We start from the raw sequence: 12,543 nt of genomic DNA on the forward strand, positions 1-12,543 counted from the left end.
GGCCTGTCTGGACGCCTACCTGGGCAGCTTGCTCTAAGGAACCTGCTTTGGCAGGGGGGGTTGGACCCGATGATCTCTCGAGGTCCCTTCCAACGCCTACAATTCTGTGATTCTGTGAAACAATGATCAGAAGAAGACATTTATATTAACTTAACTGCAACTGTCTATAGAAAAACTTCTGTAGTCTACAAAGAAATTATTTTATTTTTTATGTCTGATGTACTGGTCTTGGTGTGAAATCTGCATTAATCAGGTAATGTCTTAAAAGTAATTTAAATCTGGATTTGAAAAAGCAAACACATTGAAATTTTATTTTAAAACCATCTACTTCACATAATTTGATGGAAATACTGCATGATCTAAATCAATGCATGTATGAGGATGGAAATATATATGTATATATTTATGTATATGTATTATGTATATGTATATGTATATATGTATATGTATTTATATATATGTATATATTTATGTATTTATGTAAGTATGTATTTAGTATACATAATTCCTTCATAACTGTTGATCTTTGTCAAATCCATTTATATTAGCCATTTGTTTTAGTCTGTATGAACTATGCAACTGTTATTAAACACAATTCCAAATTTAATAGAATACTTATTGTGGAATAATTACATTCCAAATGTTTATTGAAAACATGTATAGTTTACAAAGTTTTGATGATTCTTTTGGAAAACTGTATCTGTTAAGTTTCAATGAATACTAGTTTAAAATCATACATTGGATTTTCATATGCATTCATGCCAAACTCCGTGTAAGATATACTCATGCTGTGACTGATTCATCTCTTTTATTTTTTGCAGATGTAAGGTACTGCTTATTTTCATGTGACAAGGATGTGTTAAAATGAAATAGACAGTGCCAGTGCAATGCCTACGTCACAAGTTGACCATTTGCAGCAACAAATCAAGTGATTTTTTTTTTCCACAAGACCAGATATTCTATTTAATATGTTCCGTATCTCTCATTCATTCTACCAAGGTTATATAAAAACATATTTAAAGATATACATATATATATATATATATGTATATAATTACAGAATAGTTAGGTTGGAAGAGACCTCTGGAAGTCATCTTGTTTAACTCCCCTACTCAAGCAGGGATACCTAGAGCGGGTTGCCCAAATTTATGTCTGGTATAATAGATAATGTAGAAAACAATAGATAATGTACAAAATAACCCAATTTCAACTTACAATAGTTTATAATCACATTAAAAAGCTATTTCAGTTGTCCTTCAAACTTGAATGTAAAGTAAAGGAAAAAAGGTAACATTCTCAAGTAAGGTTTAAAGCTCTAATAAACTAAGAAGCCAGTAAGTTATGTAAACTGAGTAAAGACAAACAAAGATTTAAGTGTGGGGAAGGTTTGGAATTTTTCTAACCCCAAAATGCACAAATGATCTGGAATTACCACTCCAACCAAGGTGAACAGAACTGAGAAGAGAACTCCAGGAGTAACTCAATGAATTATCTCAAAAAGGATACAAGGAGTAAAGAATGCTACACAGGAGAGATCAGGAAGTAATAAAAAACTAATGGCAAGAGTTTCTTTAGTCATATTAAATGAGAGACAGGAAATTAAAGAAAGACCAAAGTGAAGACTGGTAAAGTTTAAAATAGTTTTGATAATATTTAGTAATAAACTTTTTGTCTTTGTTTTCAATAAGAATCCTGCTGTATGACATGGAAAGTAAATCTTTTGATAGAAATGAAGGTGGAAAAGTGATATTAAATGATAAAAACCCAAACTTCAGAGACTGCCATCTCACAGCTAGCTGCTGAGCACACTCACTAATGCCACCTCTGGAACAGGGAGAGAAAATAGGGATGAGAGAGAAAACTTGTGGGTCAAAATGAAGACAGGAAAATCGCCTACCACTTACTGTTACAAGCAAAACAGACTTGACTGGTGGAACTCAAGTAATTTTATTGCCAATTAAAATAACCTAAGCATTTAATTACTGATTCAGACATAGGAAAACAAGGAAGACAAACATTTAAACACTCCATCCCCTCTCCACCCCACTACCAAAACCTTGCAATTTACACCTAGTATATATGCCCAAATGAAAAAAAAAAAAATGTAGATGCTTATTTGTTATTTTTCTTATTGATTTTATTTTCTATTTCAAATAAACGGAATTTGATGTACTCTGGGAAAAGCAAACAAACAAAGAACACAAGCAAGCAAACAAACAAACAAAAAACAATTTCCAGCAGTTCTTGCCCAGTATCTTCAACAAAGTTTTGTTTGAAAAATACACTTAACTGTTACTTTGCTTCAGATCCTTTTATAGGTTTGGCCCCCAGAAGTTTTCTTACACCTATGTGTAAAATGACCACAGGTGAATAGGTCAATCCTTTCAGCTCATAGAGCACACTGAACTTCTAAAGAGAAAAAAAAATACTAAAAATTCCTTAAGAAATTGGAGAAATGGTGGAGGTTAGTTGTTAGACAAGAAGGAATTCTGTTACATGTTCTCAAGTTCTGCAAACATTAACGGAGGATCTGGTAGCTCCTCTTTTACAGGGAGGAAACTGAGGTACTGAGATAGATTTTATGTTTACTCTTGGTAGACTTCAAGCCAGGAGACCTATAAAAAGAATTATGATATTTCAGCCATTTTAGTATCAACACAGTTGTTGTATCTATTACCTTAGCTCTTTTGATGAAACTTTGAGGGTTTCAGGTTTTAACTTCATCCTATTTCAAACACTGGGTGAGCACACATCAACTGTGTAACTCCCCTGCGTGTGTTTTCATTATCTGGAGAAAGAAAACAGTGTTTTCTTTTAGTTTGTTTGCTTGATTTGGTTTGGTTGGGTTTGTGGGTTGGTGTTTTGTTGTTGTTGTTGTTGTTTGTTTCTCATTATTATTTTTTCCTACTGGTGAAATATGATTAAGCTAATAGGAAATGTAGCTAAATGATATAATGTAGGAACTCGTGTATGTGTGTGTGTGTGTGTGTGTGAATGTGTAGCTTTAATTTTAATCTATTTCTATCAGAAACTCTAATTAAAACTATGCATTTATCATGTCCTCCTTTTTCTTGTCCTGGCATAACACTTCTAACACATTCTGACTAATGCTTTGAAATAGGTAAGTATTGTTTCAGCAGAGCACTTGTTTCAGGCAAAGACTATGTTGAAGGATTTAAAAAATGTGGTCAAATGAGATGATTACATCTTTTCTTCGGGACAATTTATGTTGTCAGAAGTGTTGTCTCCAGATATAAACTTATAGATATAGTTGTAAAAGTCAATTATTATGATTAACTAATTTATTTCATGAAGTCTTAAGAAAAAAAGAAAAACAAACAAACAAAAACATAAAAAATATTTTTTAAAAAAATTAAAAAACTTTTTTTTTGAGAGGTGACCCCTTGAATCATTCAGGTGTCTCTGCTGAAATCACTCACCTACAGTTAAATGAAAAAAAAATATATGTATAGCACAAAAACATGGCCAATTAGTTGTTACTAATAACAAAAGTTGAGTTTGAAAGCCATCCTTTTATCTAAACCCTCAAGTCTATAGCACGTGTTTGAAATTCTTCCTTTTTGAATTTAACCTCATGTTTTAAGAGTATTGTAGGAAACTTACTAAATAAAACTAATATTTAATTTATACTTGTTTCATGCAGGAAATGATTCAATAAAAGCTAAACTGTAAACTCACTAGATACAATGTACTAGGTTAATCATACTGGGAAGACTTTCTTCATCGATTGTCTGGTCAACCTACTTATGACCAAAACAACTTTAGCTTTACCCACTTTACCCTTTTCTACTTCATAATATTTTTAAGTTACAACCTTTCTTTTTAAATCATTGTAAGCAAAAAAAGGCAGACTCTTTTTAAAGGTTGTATACCTGTTACTATAATATCCTGTTCAATGACCTTGAAAACGAAATTACTGGCTGGTTAATATTCTTCTTTTTGGTTCTTTATTATCTTTCCCTGCTTCCTAGAGCATCCAAAGTAAGCAATCTGAGAAGGGCTTTGGTTTAAAAATGATATAGGGTTAAGAATGGCTGTAGAAAGCTTTGAAAACTAAGAGAAAGAAGTCTTGAAACTTGAGAGAAAATATATACCAGTGTTCATACCTGATCTTTTCACAAAAATATGCCCGGGTTTGTGAATATGAATATGATCTTTTGGAATTCCAAACTAGCTTTATGGAACTGATCCTTTTCTCAGAAATTAAATCACTTTAAGAACACAAATATTTCAATAATTCAGCCTATAATTCAAAATAAGGTACATTTATTATTGCCATTTCATATTTTACAAGTTGGAACTCAATTTATTGAAATATCATTTACATGAGTTGTATACTAGCCATATTTATAAATCATATGCTATTTAGCTTAGCTTATATTTTTGTATCAATAATACTTCACATACTTCAAGTCAGTACTTGTCTCTCACTTTTGGTTGTATTACCTGCTTCTCAGAAATTTCAAATCCATATGAGAACCTATATAAATCTATCTATATTTTTTTATCTAAAAAAAAAATCTCTTAAATAGAACAAGTATATTAAAAGTTGTCAAAAATGATATATCAGTTGCTTTACTAGGTATGCTCAATAGTTCATCTTTGTTTCTTCTTACTTAAAAAAAAAAAAAGTTCATCATCTCATCTTTAACACACAAAAAATATTTTCAAAAAAAAATGCTTGTCTCCTCAACTAATTCTACGGTAATAAAATCTTAATTTCTCTCGATAAGATTAGTGCAGAAAAAAAGTGACTTCATATGCATACATTCCTGATTCTACACAAAAATAACTGATAAACATATATATACGTATATATATTTAGTAGAAATTATAACAGACAAACAACATCTGTCAAAGTTAGAGTAGATCAAACATTTGCCAGTTCAACAACTTGATTCACTTCAGCCCATTTACTTCAAATTCTTAACTTCTGTAAACAATCTAAGCAATAAAAGCATATTCATTGATTTCAGGTGAGGTCTTGAAGTCTGGCTGAAGGAAATCTGGGGAAATTTAAGTGATACGTGAGTTCAAACCACAACTAGAAAATCTGAGAATCTTGATTTAGCAACACTTAGAAATTTTCAAAATTACAAACCAGTTACTTATCTGAAATTCTGTCCACTGCCTTTGAATGTCAGTAGTGTTGTTTCAAATGTAATAAGAAAAAGAGTACATGTTTAGAATAAACATTTTCTTGCTCAAGTACCCTGTTTTTCTGAAACATAATGAGCTACTTGAGTGCAAGCATGGTTCTCTAAGGACACAAACACTGCAAATACATATATTTTTTTTCAGTCTGAAAATGGAATAAAAGATAAAGGAACAGGGGAAATACTCAACATTCTGTCAATCTCATTTGACAGGATACACTCATATACCAAAGATGAAAAGCTCAGATGAAAATTTGACATCCTGAATTAATCACTGCTTAAGCTTGTTTTCTTTTGATTTTCATATACAGTCTATAGATTCTTATGTCTGTCTACATATTGAGATAGATGTGTTCCTATTATTGTCAATTACTTGTATAGCTATGAATTCCTATGTTTGTCAACTATACAAGTTTTATATTTGATTCAGAGTGAATGAGTCTAACAATAATTAAAATGATATATGTATGCATCTACATTCATTAAACTCAAGCTATATAATTTTTCTCTCAGGTATGCAGACATCAGACTAAATATAGTGCAAGACTACAAAAAAAAATACACTAAAAAAAAAGCTAAAACTAAAAGTTAATATACTATATTGTACTACAAGGGACAATCAGTCTTTGGTACATAATTAAATGACCTAAAGTCTTCTCATTCTCTAACTTTTTTTATATTATAGACTCTGGTCCTGTAAAATTGTTACAAACATAATATGCTTTAGCAAATAATTGGCTACAAATTTTGAGATAAAAAATTAGCTGATAATATCATGTTTTAAAGGCCACCTGTTCATTTCATGAATGACAATAAAACTGAGCTTCAAAGGAAGAGTAAATACATTCACTGATCCTTTTTTTTTTCTTTTTCAAATTTATTACATATAGAGTCTATGAAAATTGGTATTTTGAAGTATCTAAAGAAGTAAATATAAAACAGAAGAAATGAGTATGCTAATGAAACATAGGCACAGTTCTTTGTGTGTTTTTCAGCAACCAGTTCTTTTGAATTTATAAAATTAAAATTAATGAATGCAAAGAAATCAAACCAAGTAGTGTTAATTATTGTGGGTCAAAGTACACAATTTTTACTCATACAAAGTGACATTTTTCTTAATTAATTAAATTTAAACTAAACATTTTGTTTTCCACTCAAATGGTCCTCCACATGAGGAAGGAAGATCAAGTACAGCCCTAGAAAGAATGACTGTTCCTTGCTCACTTGAGTCACTTGTATATCCCTTGAGACTTGGGTGGGATTACAAAAGGGAGGGAGATTTTCCCACTGTGACTAACATTTATAACCTGGCCCAGTACCACTTTGACTGAGCAAATGAAGTCACCATGTAATAAGGCCTAAAATGTCCTCAGATCATTATTCAGGAAGTGTGTATGCAAGAGCTATATAGCTAATCCTGAATCGTTTCAGTGAATTGCTCAATGTGAACTCAATGACTCAGCTCCTTTGCTCTTTATGTTCAACTGTATATGGTTGCCTTTGGATAAATTCCTCTTCTCCTTTGATTATGTTACTCTTACTAACAGTAAGAGTAACTTGCTAGTGTTGCCACAGATCTCTCCTGTCATTTTTCCTTAGTATAAAACAGTACTTTGAGCGTGGACCAAGAACACCTTGCCACTTTTTTGGCTTTAGTGGTTTGGGCAGAACATAGATCAACTCACAGTTCTAGCACAACAATGGCCCTAAGAAGAAGCAGGTGACTTGCTGGAGGAGAAAGTCAGACAAATGTCAGAAAGTCAGTTCAATACTACATCAATTATAAAAGCAAACAGTAAAACAATCCTTAAAAGACTTAATTTAGTCAGAAGACACCTGCAAAAATTACATTTTAGTCTCATTTAAATCTTTAGAGTTTAAATAGGATTTGAATAATCAATATTTCTGGTGGTAGCTCTCTGAATGGAGACAAACCTTTCTACAGCATGATACAATTTACTATAAACGTAATTAAATTTCCTAGTATCCTGCATTTAAACCTTAGCTAAGCATCTCACATTTCTGTTATATTTGTGACTGATGGAAGAGACTATTATTTTGTCTATATCTTGTAACAGTACAGTTCTTTAAAGTGCAGCTTGTTAAATAAACATTTTCTAGCTCTTTTATTAATAGAAGTTTCTCAGCTATTACAAATAATGACTAAAGAAGTTGAATAGTCTGAAAGTTGATCGACACTTAAATGTTTTGAGAGCTTCAGTGTTTCCATTAAGGAAAACACATCTGTAATATCTGAAAAGGGTACATTTTGAAATTATATTTCTACATATGCAGATAATAAAGCTGTTTTGTCAATAAATGACTTTAAAAAAAAAAAAAAAGGTCATGCAATCTTTCAAACAAAACTTGTTGCAACAGAATATAATCTGTTTTGATTCAGTCTCCATATCCTGAAATCATGAGCAGTGGGTCAAGTTATCCAAGGTCTAACTCGGGTACACGTAAGTAAGCCAAGTCCCAGTTGATATGCCTCGTCTTTTTTTTTTTTTTTGTGCGTGTGTGTGTGTGTGTGATGTGATAAAGAGATTTTATGGCACTACAGAATGTTTTCTGGTCCTAGTGCTTGAGGTATTGACTTTGCTTCCTCAACAGGTCAGCTTTGGAGTGAAGGTCAGTTCTTTTGTAGCAATTCCTAATCATCTGAACACAATTTTCTTTCTGATTTTCCCCAGGTTGTTTCATTCAAGATAAATTCTTACGATATTTGGCTTGGTTCAGGTTATTTCTTCACCTATGCCACTCATCTGTTTCCAGAAATATTCTGGATGATTTCTGCAACTTAATAATTAGAAGAAAAGTAGACCTATAGAGAATTGGTTGTAAAATCCTATGCGATACCATAAAAACAGACAGTAGTATGTCTTTCATATTCATAATTTGTTTGCATTTATAAGCAAAAAGGTTAAATATTTTATCTGTTTTGAATTGATGAGTAGTCCGCAAACATTAAATAAAAATTCTGGCTAACTGGCTCAGACAACTGAAACCCATTAAAACTTTTGCCAATATTTCCATGCACAGTCCAGCTTTGTTGACCAGAGCAGATGAGTGATTAGTAGCCTAAGGAATCCAGCAAAACACAAAGTGCAGCCAGCTGGTAACTGATTTCTGGTTCATCTACAGTTTCTACTAAGTCCATAGGCTTGTTTTGTAGGGATAATATATCTACACAGCAACATATCCAAAGACTGAATATCATTGGTACTTTGGTAGCTTTGATCCAGATAGTGTGCTAAAAATCTGTGTTATGTACAACAAGTCGTATAGGATATTTACTCTGCTTTATACAAAGACAGCGATGTGGTTAGCCTTAGATAAAGTCCAGCTTTATGTAACAGCATAGGCAATGTATGTTATTTATTGTTTTGATGTATAATATAAAAATGCATGCAATCTATAACATATGTACTTAAAGACATGATGATTCCTGACTTTTAGGGTGTATCACATTACATTTCCTCCACAGAAAGTCCAGCTGCAGCTAAAGCAAGCCTTTATAATATGTCTTGGAGATTTGGCCATAGAGTATTGTTTGGAACAGAAAAAAAAAATATATTCATCACTACTAACAGAATGTCTTTTTCTAGGTGTTTTTTCACAATTTTTTCAGCAGTTATATTCTGAACCTTGGTGCCAGTCCATTGCGATGGAGATCAAAGGAGATGGGTTTTGTTTCAGCCAAAAGAGATTCCTGGTCATAGAAAGGTAGAGGGACTACAAAGTCAAAGTCTATGAAAATCATATACCTTATGACTAGTGCTGAATTTCCTGCTACTTGCTGTACAATCTAATCTATGGCATCAGGACAGAGATTTGTCCCTAAGAGTTGCTACTATAAAAGCTACTTATCCTTTCTTTTTAAACATCTTTTATGAAAGATTCCTATCTCATTCTTCAGGGTATTTAAGACATCAATTTCATATGTAGGTTCCCAAAAAATACCTTTGTGTTTTATCTAATTTAGGGCCAGTTCTCTTTTAATGTTTTCATAAATGACTTGGACGCAGGGCTCAAATATATACTAAGTAGTTTGCAGATGACACTAAATAAGGAGGAACTATACATTCCGTAGAGGGTAGAGAGGCTTGCAGAGCAAAGACGTCTTGATAAATTAGAGGGCTGGGCAATCACCAACTGCATGAAATTTAAGAAGTGACAGATTCTGCACCTGGGAAGGGTCAACCCTAGCTATATGTACAGACTAGGTGATGAGAGGCCTGAAAGCAGCCCTGCAGAAAGGGACCTGGGAGTTCTGGTTGACTGCAAGTTGAACACGAGTCAACAGTGTGCCCTGGCAGCCAAAAGGGACAACCTGTATACTGGGTGCATCAAGCACAGCATTGCTAAGCAGTCAAGGAAAGGGATTGTCCCGCCTTTCTCTGCACTGGTTTGGCCTCACCTCGAATTCTGTGTGCAGCTTTGTGCAATACAGTATAAAAAGGTGTGGTGGTTTTACTCAGCTGGGCAGCTTAGCTCCATTAGCTCGACCACGACTGCTCTCTCACTCCCCCTACTCAAAAGGAAAAGGGGAGAAAATACGATGAAAAGAGCTCAGGTGTTGACATAAGAACAGGGAGATCATTCAACAGCTGTCATCACAGGCAAAACAGACTCAGCATAGGGAGATTAATAAAATGTATTACCTATTACTAATAAGCTAGAGCAATGAGAAACTCAATCTAGAAATGCCTACTCTCCCCCCAACCCCTCCCCCCAAGCAAGGAATGGGGGCTGCAGTCAGTCCTTGACATTTCATCTCCACCGCTCCTTCACAGTCACTCTCTGCCCCTACTCCACGTGGGGTCCCTCCCATAGGATGCCGTCCTTCTCGAACTGATCCTGCTGGGGCTTCCACAGGCAGCAACTCTTCAAGAACTGCTCCAACATGGCTCCTTACCACAGGGTCCATCTGTCAGGAGCAAACTGCTCCAACATGGGTCCCCCACAGGCGGCAGCTCCCCCCAGACCCCCTGCTCCTGCGTGGGCTCCTCTCCACAGGCTGCAGCTCCTGCCCGGGGCCTGGTCCTGCACGGGTTCTCCATGGGCCGCAGCCTCCTCCAGGCCACATCCACCTGCTCCACCAGGGGCTCCTCCACTGGCTGCAGCGTGGAGATCTGCTCCATGGGGGAACGATGGGCTGCAGGGGGGCAGCCTGCTCCACCAGGGGCCTCTCCACAGGCCACAGGGGAATTTCTGCTGCAGTGCCTGGAGCACCTCCTGCCCTCCTTCTGCACTGACCTTGGTGTCTGCAGGGCTCTTTTTCACTCCTCGCTCTCCCAGCAGCTGTTGCACAGCAGGTGTTTTCCCTTTCTTAAATTTGTTCTCCAGGGGTGCAAACAACATCACTTATTGTCTCAGCTCTGGTCAGTCGTGGGTCCTTTTGGAGCTAGCTGAAACTGGTCCTTATCTAACATGTGGCAGCTTCTGGATTTTTCTCACAGAGGCCACCCCTGCAGTTCTCCACTACTAAAACCTTGCCACGTGAACCAAATACAGAAGGATATAAAACTATTCAAGAGTGTCCAAAGGAGGGCTGCAAAGATGGTGAAAGGTCTAGAGGGGAAGACGTATGAAGAGCAGCTGAGGTCACTTGGTTTGCTGAGTGTAGAGGACACTGAGGGGAGGCCTCACAGAAACCTACAGCTTCATCACAAAGTGAGTGAAGGGGCAGGTGCTAAGCTCTTCTCTTTGATGACCAGCAATAGGACTCGATAAAATGGCATGAAGCTGCATCAGGGAAGGTTCAAGCTGGATGTTAGGAAAAGGTTCTTAACCTTAGGGGTCAGGCACTGGAACAAGCTCCCTAGGGAAGTTGTCACAGCATCGAGCCTGCTGGAGTACAAGAAATGTTTGGACAACACTCTCAGAAATAGGGTTTGATTTTTGGGTGGTCCAGTGTGGAGTTTCTATTTCATTTTCATTCTATTCAATGAATAATTTTGGGATACCAACATTGCATACAATTTTGATCATTAGCATTTTGTAAGTGTTAGTTATTTGCTAAGTTATCTTTTAAAGTAGACTAGCTAGCTTACTTTTTGACAAAACCTGGATGTAGTTCCCAAAGAAGTTCAGTCTCAGTTCTTCCTCTAATAGACTGAAATATTTAATCCTATTCTATTAAAAATATTTGTTTGTTTGTTTTTGCTTTAGAAACATCTGGGAAAATGCAATTTTTTTTTTCATTATGTGGTTTAAACTAAAATAAACTAAAATCCTTAAATATACATTAAGAATAGCAATGTATAGGAAAAATGGAATAAATTAGGTTGCTGTTGCCATATGGCAACAAAGTTGCCTGTTAGGACATTCACCAGTAAACGGGTAAACAAGAGCCTTGTGTCAAGGTATCTGCATGAGTCAACTGAAGAATGAAAAGAATGCAAGCTTGAATGCACCAAAAAGACAAGATTGAGGAAAATTTATGCTTCCGTAGCTTATTCAGAATCATAGAATGGTTGGAAGGGACCTCAAAAATCATATAGTTCCAACCTTCCTGCCATGGGCAGGGACGCCACCCCCTAGATCAGGTTGCCTAGGGCCTCGTCCAACCTGACCTTGAACACCTCCAGGGATGGGGCATCCACAACCTCTCTGGACAAGCCGGTCCAGTGCCTCACCACCCTCTGAGTGAAGTATTTCCTCCTAACCTCTATTCTAAATCTGCCTTCTTTTACTTTAAAACCATTCCCCCTTGTCCTGTCATTATCCAATTCAGTGCATTTCAAAGAGTATCTCAACAGCCAAAAACTACAGCTGAGTATTTCTTAGAAAAAACCCTTCTCATGCAAGATGAGAAAGAGCCCATATGATATCAATCAAATTCCCATTTCCTTCAAAGACCAGATAAACAAGCAAACAAACAAACAGAAGAGTCTTTGATTGTTCATATCATGAAATATTATTTATTGAAATATTTTTAAATTACCCATATTCAAAATCAATGGCTTTGGTGGTCTGATCATCACTATAGAAGGAGTAAATAGTGAATGCCAATATATAACGTATAAAAAAATGGACTTTAATGGATAGAAGTACAAACTTCTGTACAACAGAGGAATACAGATGTTTGTAGAAAGCTTCCACAGGACAATATTATGTCTTTGATCTGTCCAGCCACAAATAGTGACCAAAAAGCATAAATATTATGAGCAGCCACAAAGAAAACAATCTCTTATTGAAAAAGGTATTTCTGTCTCCATACATTGTCTGAGCACATCAGCTTTGTGTTCACACATTTTAACATTACACCACCATATAACTGTAAAATGCCCTAATGACATACAACTCCAATGCCCTGTTAACATTATCATAGTGATATCTTGCTAAATTTGACTTACTAATA

The sequence above is a fragment of the Anser brachyrhynchus genome, assembly GCF_964034855.1.
Source record: "Anser brachyrhynchus genome assembly, chromosome: 1".
Taxonomy (NCBI): Eukaryota; Metazoa; Chordata; class Aves; order Anseriformes; family Anatidae; genus Anser; species Anser brachyrhynchus.